This window comes from Tupaia chinensis, unplaced genomic scaffold (genome assembly GCF_000334495.1).
Source record: "Tupaia chinensis unplaced genomic scaffold, TupChi_1.0 Scaffold143760_1, whole genome shotgun sequence".
Lineage (NCBI taxonomy): Eukaryota > Metazoa > Chordata > Mammalia > Scandentia > Tupaiidae > Tupaia > Tupaia belangeri.
This window is the reverse complement of record NW_006203609.1, coordinates 11,337-21,376: the sequence shown is the minus strand read 5'-3', so window position 1 is coordinate 21,376 and position 10,040 is coordinate 11,337. Positions and strand designations below refer to the sequence as shown.

The 10,040-nt window shown below is 39.7% G+C and overlaps 1 pseudogene; it reads right to left on the bottom strand.

Annotated features, from left to right (window-relative positions):
* Positions 1–5,227: 5,227 nt before the first annotated feature.
* LOC102499310 (protein CDV3 homolog pseudogene) overlaps positions 5,228–10,040 on the bottom strand; it is a 12,619-nt pseudogene continuing 7,806 nt past the window's right edge.

The window sequence follows — 10,040 nt, the reverse complement described above, 5'->3', positions numbered from 1 at the left end:
ACCCTATAGCAAAAAATCTCTTGTAAAATAATAATATTTATAATAACTAAAATTAAATAAAGTTCTCAATCAAGGCTATCTAAAAACTTTAATAAAAATAACTGGAGTTACTTACTTCTACTGCCTTTTTAGCCATAGTATTACTACCAGTTTTACCAAACTTAGATTCAATATTTTGATCAAATAAGTGACCAACCTTGATAAAATAAAATGGCTAAATTTATCTAAAAAAGGCTATATTTATTAGAAAACTTAAAATAGCATATCAATAAAATAGCTAACTTCCTTTTTACCCCCCCCCTTTTTAAAGGTTTTGCTATATGGTGAATGTGCTCACCAGAGTGACAGTGAGAATGAAAGTGAGAAATCAATCCCCAGGAGAGATGGCCATGCTTCAGTCTCTTTTCCATTCTCCACACAGGATCTTGGGAACACACACACACATTCCCAGCATGATTTTTAAGCCACTGACTCTGGAATTCAAGCCATAGTCATCGATGTTGGAGTCCTTCCAGGTAGTCCACTATGCCATCTGCTGACCCAATAAATAATTAAACATACACACACACACACACTTGCCCTATATATAAACTCTTAAATTATGTTTACTTAAATTCCAGCTTTTCAACAATTAGTACACAGTATTTTTAAAAGCTATTATCCTAATAAAACTGCTCAGATGACAGTAGTACCTTTTTGTTTTGGGTCACTTATTAAGGTTTACTCTTAAGAGAAATACCATAGTATATCAGGCAGATTAAAATTCAAAAGTTGATATAAATGAGCTTTAGGATATTTAAGACAAAATGTAAGTTTTATGTCAAAGGTCCTGTTCTTTGGAATGTGAAAAAACTGAATGAGGTGTTTATTACATTATAAAAAGTTTTGTATATACTACTGAAAGAAAAATAAAAATGTCTCTTCATTAGTTTTGAGTATACAAGCTTTTCAAAATAGACAAAATAGTAAAATTTCATTTTATTTATTTTTAAGGTTTTTGCCATAGGGTACAAACACTTGCCAGAGAGAGATCGTGAAATGGAAAGTGAGAAATCACCCCCCCCCACCCCGTGGGGAAGAGTGCTCCACAATTTTTTGTCCTCCATTTTCCTCCTGGGACTTTGAACATGCAGACACACACGCCCAGTTTGATTGTCAAGTTGTCATGTCCAGGACTTGAACCATGGTCATATGGAAGTACAGTGCCTTAAAAACAATGCCACCTGTTGGCCCTTAAAATGTTTATATTTTATTTATTTTTTAGACTTATTTATTTATTTTTAAATTTGTTATAGGGCTTGTGTGCTCATGAAAGAAAGAGGGACAGAAAGTGAGAAAATTAGAAAATGAGAAAGCAAGAAACCAGGACAGGGAATCAAACTGTTCAGCTATGTAAGAGTCTAACACCTTACAAATATTGTATCTGCTGGCCCCTGGTATGCTTACTATTTATTTATTTGTTTGTTTTATTAGAAATCTTTTTGCTATAGGGCATGCACACTCACTGGAGAGCCAGAGAGAGACAGAGAGTGAGAAATCACCTCCCGGGGGTATGGCCACACTGCAATCCCTTTTCTTCCATTCTCCTCTTGGGATCTTGGGCACTCATGCACACACGCCTGGAGTGAGTTTCAAACCTCTCAGTCCAGGACTCAAACCATGCTCAGTCATGTGGGGGACCAGTGATGTAACGATCAAACCATCTGTTAGGCCCAATATGTTTATTTTTAATATTTATTAAACTTACCTACTGAATATCGTATTAAAAATACATTAACTAATAATATTTCTTGCATTCATTTTTATTTTTCCTGAGAAAATATTATATAAACTCTTTGAGTCTTTGAAGTCAATATTTCTAGTAGTACTAGAACCACTTTGTAAAAAGCTTTACTAAGGAATAATTACACACCATAACATTTACCTGTTCTGGGGGGAGGTGGAGAGAGGTTTTTATTACATGCCATTTGTGCACACCAGAGATACAGAGAGAGAGTGAGAAATTATCTCCAGGGGCAATGGCCAGGCTGCAATCCCTTCTCCTCCACCCTCCTCTCAAGATGTTGGGCTCGCACACAGCTGGTGTGATTTTTAAGCTACCAATCAACCATTCAAATCATGGTTGGCCATGTGGGAATTTGTGCCTTAACTGCCACAGTACCTGCTGGCCCCAATGTTTAGATCATTAAAAGCTACTTCCTATGATGCTCTAGAAAGAAGATACATTTATTAAATCTGAATATAATCAATGGTCTGGGGTTTCTGACCCAAATCACCCATTCAAATCAGGGTTGGCCATGTGGGAATCTGTGCCATAACTGCCACAGTACCTGCTGGCCCCAATGTTTAGATTATTAAAAGCTACTTCCTATGATGCTCTAGAAAGAAGATACATTTATTAAATCTGAATATAATCAATGGTCTGGGGTTTCTGACCCACTTCATTTTAAAGGAATGAGATAAATCCTTAACAACAACAAGAGACTACAGTGTTGCATCATCACTTAAACAGTATGTCTGAATGTAATGGGAAAGAATCAGCACTGCTGTTTTAAGGTGCCTTTCCAGCAGTGACAGAGCTATAGTTTGCATTTCTACACCCACTCTGCTATTCACCTTTTTCATAAAAGTCTTTGAAGCTTTTCTAATTGTTTTTATCAGGCAACAAAAAATAGATGTGTGAAGGGAAAATGATTTCTTCTCAATTTGACTTAAATTTAAATTGAGCACAGGCTCAATTGGGCTACAGCATACTAATAATTTTTGCCTCCTTAGAGAAATTGACATCAGTTGGGGTAGGGTGGGAGCCATACCAGGTTCTGCTTTGTAGGTTTTCATAGAGCTGTCAGCGCCAATTTAGTTTGCCCTTTATGGAGAGTGAGATGGGAGAGTTAGAAGTGGGATTCTGAGAGCAAGTAAGTTATCCAATAGTAGAAGTCCTAGATTTGCAAAGAAGTAAAGAGTAAAGGTTGTCAGTTTGGGGCCTGCAGGTGGCATGATATTTAAGGCATTGGAGTTCCACACAGCCAAACACAGTTCAAGTCATGAACCTGGTGGCTTGCTTTCTCATGTTCCCTCTATCTCTATCTCTTTCTGGTGTGTAAATAATAATAATAATTAATTAGCAATAATAAATAAAATTACATAAATAATTATGTTTAAAGATTTGGTCATCATTTTTTTTTTAATTTACCATAGATAGAAGTGAGAAAGCAAGCTGCCAGGTCAGAGACTTGAACAATGTTCATCCATGTGGGAGACCAACACCTCAAACACCACACCAATTGCTGGCTTTAAATAAATAATTTGTAAAAGAATAAATAAAAAGTTTGTCAGGTTTTTTTTTTCTTAAGTTGTTTTCCATGGGGCATGTGTGCTCACCAGACAGACAGAGAGAGGATAAATGAGAACTCAACCCTCCCCCCAGGATGGCCATGCTGCAATTCCTTCTCATCTAGTCTCCTCTTGGTATTTTGGACTTGTATGCACATGTGACCAGCATGATTTATAAGCCACCAGGTCCAGCACTTAAACCACAATCAGCCCCATAGAAATCCAGCACTTCAACTACAGGATCACCTGATGACACCTAGATTTATTTTTTTTATCCACTGGAGTTAATGGACTTTGTGGCAGACTGTAATTGGACTTACTTTGTGAGCATCTTGGATCATACTAATTACTGTAAGAATATATAGTCTCTGAGTACAGACTGTAGTTTTATTTGCTATGCCAGTAACATTCTAGTATCAAGAAACAATTTTATTTTATCTTGAAACCCAAAATTTACTTTTCTCAATGGAATGTTTGCTGCAAACTCATTAAGTCACACTGGAACTGAAGTCTCTTCTGAGTGTTTTGTTTTGTTTTTGTTTGTTATAGAACACATGCACATATCAGAGTGAGACACAAACACATACACACATACAGAGAGAGAGAGAGAGCACAAAAATGAGAAAGCAAGCTGCCAGGTACTTCATCACTTGTCTCTCTCCTTGCTCTTCAAATGCAAATTAAGCACACCAAAAGGTTGATAACAGAACTAGCTAAGACAATTACTGCACCTAAAGAATGTCAAATACTATAAAAATGTGGGCACACGAAATAATGAATTCTTATTAAAGATTATGTAATGCTCATGAAATGTAAATGAACTTTAGGTGAGATTTTGCTCACACTTCTTTGAATTTATAAGGACAAATCAGTCTTAGTTTGAGCAAAATTCATACTCTCCACACCAGTTGACTACACAATTTAGACTAGATTAGAGCAGGCTTTAACAGCACCTCAGATAGATCCTCAGTCATCCACTGCCCTTTATATCAAAGGCCATTTGGTTCCACTCCAAGGATTGCCAAATTCAAAACACATTTCATAATTCTAATGCATATTTCAGATCATTCACTTAAACAAACAATATGTTCTAAGAAACTTATTTCCAGGCAAAGCAAAAAAGGCCTTAATAATGGGACACAGAAAAACACTAAATAAAAAAGTAGTAAAGAAACATAATTATTCTTTTACCACCCTGTTTATCCACATGTAAACCCACGATTGGTTTAATTTGTGGTTACTTCATAATACAACAAAAAGTTTAAATTATAAATCACAGTGCTACAGAGATGATCTGAACAGATCAGTTCTTCTGAGAATGCCATGTTTTTAGAAGGCTTGTACAGCAATAGGCTTCTACAGAGAGTATCCCTTAAGGGTGGGACACAGAAGAGTTTTAACTAAAGTCGCTTAACTCTTCATCTTTTACAGCAGAACAGAACCCAAATGGCTGAATTTCTATAGGATTTCTGACAGGAATACAATAGAGCTGGTTTCAAGGTCAACACATTGACACTTAATTGCTGTGACCTTCTTATCCAGAAGTTGGGATTCACATGAAGACTACAATGAGTGCCCCAAATCTGAGGTAATCAACCCTCACAAAGGCTCAGTATCTGAAGATTTTGAAATGACCAACTGCAAGTTTTTTTTTAAATTTTTTTTGTACTTGCAGAGTAGTTAAGAAAGAACACTGCTGAATCTAGTTCACACCTGTATGAAAATAAAAATTCCTTTAAGTGCAATACCCAAAGAGAGCAGTTGTGACACTTTAAACTTCCATAGTGCAATAGGGCCTGTCACTGGCATTGAGTGGTCTGCATTGGCTTCTGTAGCTCCAGATGACCAATGGCTGTACAGGCTGGTTGGTTGTATTCTAGTTATCTTAGAAGGGTTAGCAAAGACCATTCCTTAATGGTACTGTGTGACTGCTTTTCTGATTTTCAAGCACAGCATACTGGTTGTCTAGCTGAAGTTTAAGAGCCTGGTTTCTTGAAATCTCATCTCTACCTTTCTTTTCCTGTCTTACTACTTCAAAGCATTTCATTTCTTTATCCCTCCAGCTATCTACATGCTTGGCAGGGGACTGCAGCAATGGGAACTGTGTGTCACTGTTTATCTTTGGCAGTTCCTGTGGTGTTTTCCTTGTTGTTGTTAACCGGGCCCCAGGATGACTATACACAGCCTAGTCATGGCCAGTTCTGGGGTTTCTGCAACCACTTACTGGCAGGAGGCATTTGTGCCAGAGCTACTTTTATTCCTGGGACCTGAAGATTTTTACACACCACTACCACCGCCAAATCCTCCACCTTCTTCTCAGTATCACGCTTACCTTCTCTCTTTTCATTATCATCTTCCTTTTCACTTATTAGCATTGCTTGAACTTTGAGGCCACTGTAATAAACTTCTTTTTGTTCAAAGTCTTTCCACTCATCTTCATCCTTCTTCATGACCTTGGCAGCTGCCCCAACGCCCACGGACAGAGCTCGATGTCCTGCCATTGCCAGTCTGGCCAATGAGTCCGCCAGTGCCCACCACATCTGCGTCTCTGCTACTCCCTCTGCTGTTCTGCCTCGCCCATGAGCTCCCCTCCTGGTCTCTCTGCTCCTTCTTGTCCCTTTTGGTGAAGAAGTTGTCCTGGCTCTGCCCCTCCTTCTCAGCCAGGCGGCAGCCTCTTCAGCCCCCGGTGGGTGGCGCCATTGGTGGACGCTGCCTTCAGGACGTGAAGCTCGGAATCAAGACTGGTTTGTCTCTCACACTGCTTGGCACAGTGATGCCTCTACCCCACAGAGTCACCCAAGCATGTGCGGTGGGGCAAGCAGCTCCTCTGGGTCCCATCAGCAGTGATCTGGTCTTCTCCTAGGCTCCACCACTTGCCTTGACCACTGTCACCCAAACCTGCCTGGGCTCCAGCTGCTGCAGCAACCCAGTGCAGGATCCTGACCACCCAACAGCTGAAGGGAGAGAGGGGCCCTTGGGCCAGAGCCTCCTGCAGGAGACCTTTTTCTATCTTAAGAGATAACATTAAATTCAGATGTACTTAATAGACAGTAAACATACAATGTGTTCTCTAAAAGCCAACAATATGCTCAATATCAATAACTTGGAAGTGATGCAGAAGGCAGACACATAAAAAAACTATTTGTGACCAGTTTAGCTGTAAAATGAACCCTGCTTGTTTGGCACAATAATACACTGACATTTGAGTAGGGAAAAATACTGCTAAAAAATTGATGTTCAGACAAATACTTGAAGAGCTTTGCTAATGCATTCAATGAAAAATTCTTATTTAATTATTTATCCATCGTGTCAAAATTATGTACTTATTGTGAGCCAGAACAAAATGGCTAATACCCTCACAAACACACACTTTAAAAATTATTTTTAAAAAATTAACTCCAGGAACAAATACACACACACTTTAAAAATTATTTTTAATTATTTTTTTCTGAGGGTCCAAGTTGTTGAGTAGCGATTATGGTGTTGGACTTCCACATGGCCTACTATGGTTCAAGTCCTGGACCTGGCAGCTTGAAAATCTGACAGGCACATGCACATGCACATGTATGCCCAAAATCTTAGGAGGAAATGGAGAAGGGATTGCAGAGGCCTATCCCCCAGAGAAGGGGGGTATCATTTCTCATGTTCCCTTTATACGGGTTTTATAAAACTTTCTGAGCACCATTTGATTTTGCTCTAGGCCTAACGAGAAACCAAAGTCAAACTTCTACATAATTGATCTTGGCTCCAGCCCATACTCCAGGTGCTGCTACTACAAAGTCACACAGACCCAAAAAGTAGCAGATAAAAACCCAAAGTGAGTACTGAGAGGTCTAACTCCCTAGAGATGTATTACAAAAGACTTGCCAAAGTCCACTAAGCCTACCTACCCTGCACATCAGTCACATATATAATCTCCCAGAAGAGCTTTATTACCCTATGAAAGAAACCCCCTCCTTCCTGGTGGGTGGGCTGAGGCCCCTGTAGCTTTAGAACCTCAGCTGCTTTTTCTCTCAATAAATTTTCCTTTTCTCTTGAGATGATGTCTCCTTAGACTTACTCTGGACCATGACATTTGGTTCATAGTCTGGAAAGACTCTGGTGGCAGCCGTCTCAAGTGGAACACATACCCTTTCCAGAACTCTCTGCTGCATGCTACACAGGATCTCTAGTTTGGGTGAGTAATGAAAATTTAGAACCTATTACTTGAACATGTCATCCAGGGACCAGATCCCCTCACTAGGAAAAATTTTAGTGCTATACTGTCACCCTCTTCCAAAGGTTGAGACCAGGTCCCTTCCTGCTTCTATTGAACTGGGGGATGCCCCTCCTCAAGGGAAGTCCACTTCTCACGGTCAGAGATTTTTGAATGAGACATGTTCTTTCCACAAAATTCTCCCCCTGGGTCTCATCCTGTCCCTCCTCACACTTGAGTCAACACCCAACAGTATATTCCTTTGGCTTGTCTCCTGAAAATCCCCACTTGCTGTACTCTGGAGGTGAAGTCAAGCTGTGCCATGCTGTCTTTTTCTGTAATTCAGACTGGTCTTATTATAACCTTGACAATGATTTTCAGTGAGCAGAAATGGCACTTTTGTTATCCAAATGTTTTATAATCTTGATCATTTTCTCCAGCATACTGGCAAGTGGTCTGAGGTTCAGTATCTACAGGCCTTTTTCCATTTATGCACCCTTCCTTTATAAGGTCTGTACCCCTTATGACATTCTCCTTCCCTAAGACCCTCTTCCACCCTGTGAGAATCCCAGATCCCTCAGATCCCTCCACCCCCTGAAGATTCCTTCAACTTTGCTGACTATATTCCCTGTCCCTACAGCCCTCCTCTTCCTGTGGCTCCTGTTTCCCACACACCAGGAGATCCATCTACACTTTCCTCTCTTCCTTCTCCCCTCCCCATGCTTGTTCTCACACTCTACCCTCTCATTCTCACAAGCCTGACAAGCCCACTAGTTCTCCTTTGCCTCTCTGGGAAGTTGCTGAAGGTGAAAGGATTATTCATGTTCAAGTTCTTTTTACCCTCTCTCATCTCTCTCAAATTGAAGAAACTAAGTTTTTTCTTCTTCTTCTGTTTTATTTTTTTTGAGAGGTTTTTTTTTTTTTTTGAGAGGTTTTTGCTATTGGGTGCGTGCACTCACCAGAAAGAGAGAGACAGAGAGACAGAAAGTGAGAAATCACCCACTGGAGGGATGGCCGCGCTGCAATCCCTTCTTCATTCTACTCTCGGATCTTGGGCATGCATGCACATGCACCCGACGTGAGTTTAAGCCACTGGATCTGGGACTTCCAACTGCACTTGACTACATGGGAGTCCAGTTGTATAGCCATTACACCAACTGCAGTCCCCAAACTAAGTTTTTTCTTAACCAACCCCACATTTTTTTATCAAAGAATTTCAACACCTTACTCTATATTATCAGCTCAACTATCAGGATATATATGTTATACTTTCCTTGGCCTTCTTTTGTCTGAGGAAAAAGATTTCATTGGAGCTCAGCCATGGCTTTTGCCAACTCCCTGCATACCTAGAGCCATAACCAACATCTTTCAGATCCCAAAGCAGTCCTCCTAATAGACCTCCAAGTGGAATTATCAGCCAGAATCCCATATCCTCGACCTCATGGTTCACTTTCTAAAACATCTTATTGAACGTATAAAAAAAGGCTGCCCTTGGGACCAGAAAATGGTGTAATATTTATATTGCTGAGCTCCCATGGAGTCGACCATGGTTTGGTTTCTGGACCGGTGGCTTAAAATTCACTCCAGACATGTGTGCATGCATGCTCAAAATCCCAATAAGCTCACTGTAAGTAGTCTCCATTGGAAGGCAGTAATGCTGGCTGATTATGGGGTGCAATCAGCAAGAAAAAGTGAGTGAAATAACCCAGATATAAGAGTGACAGATTGTAATGAGCAGGAGGAACATAAGCAGTATTGCAGATATCAATATTCCAGAGTCGTAGTGAAATAATCCATTTTTAAAAAATGTTTGTATGTTTAGGTGTGGTGGTTAAGACACTGGACTCCCACCTGGCTGAACATGGTTCTAGTCCTGGACCCGGTAGCTTCAAAATCATGCTGGGCCAGTATGCTTGTTTAAAAATTTATAGAGGAGAATGGAGAAGGGGTTGTGGCATGGTCATCCCCTTGGGTGTGATTTCTTACTTTCATTCTCTCTGTCTCTCCAGTGAACACACACACTCTACGGCAAAATCCTCTCTATTAAAAAAATATGTATATGACTCTAAATTCTAATTTCAATATGGGTCTCCTTCAATATATTTCCAGACTCACTTAATTTTCCAATCATCCCCAAACCATTACTGTGATTCTGGCATTCAAGGCTATGAAGCCTGGAAGAACAATGAGGTGCTTTCTGCACTCAGGGACTTCCAATGCTGTCATTACCATTTGCCCTCTGATCCAAATGACTATCTGTGGAATCTGGCTGAGAATTTCTCCCTCTTTTATGACATAGACTCACAAAAATGAATCATTTTCTTATTAATATTCAGAGAAAAATAACTTTATCTTGTTCTCCTAGAATATCCTTTTATCTCTATCTTAATTTCTATTGATTTTTTCTTGTATATAACTTGTTACTTTGTATACCTACTTTTCTCATTGTACATTTACTTTTCCTATCAATACTAACACAAATAGTCCTATGTAAATGTTGAAAAGAGACTTA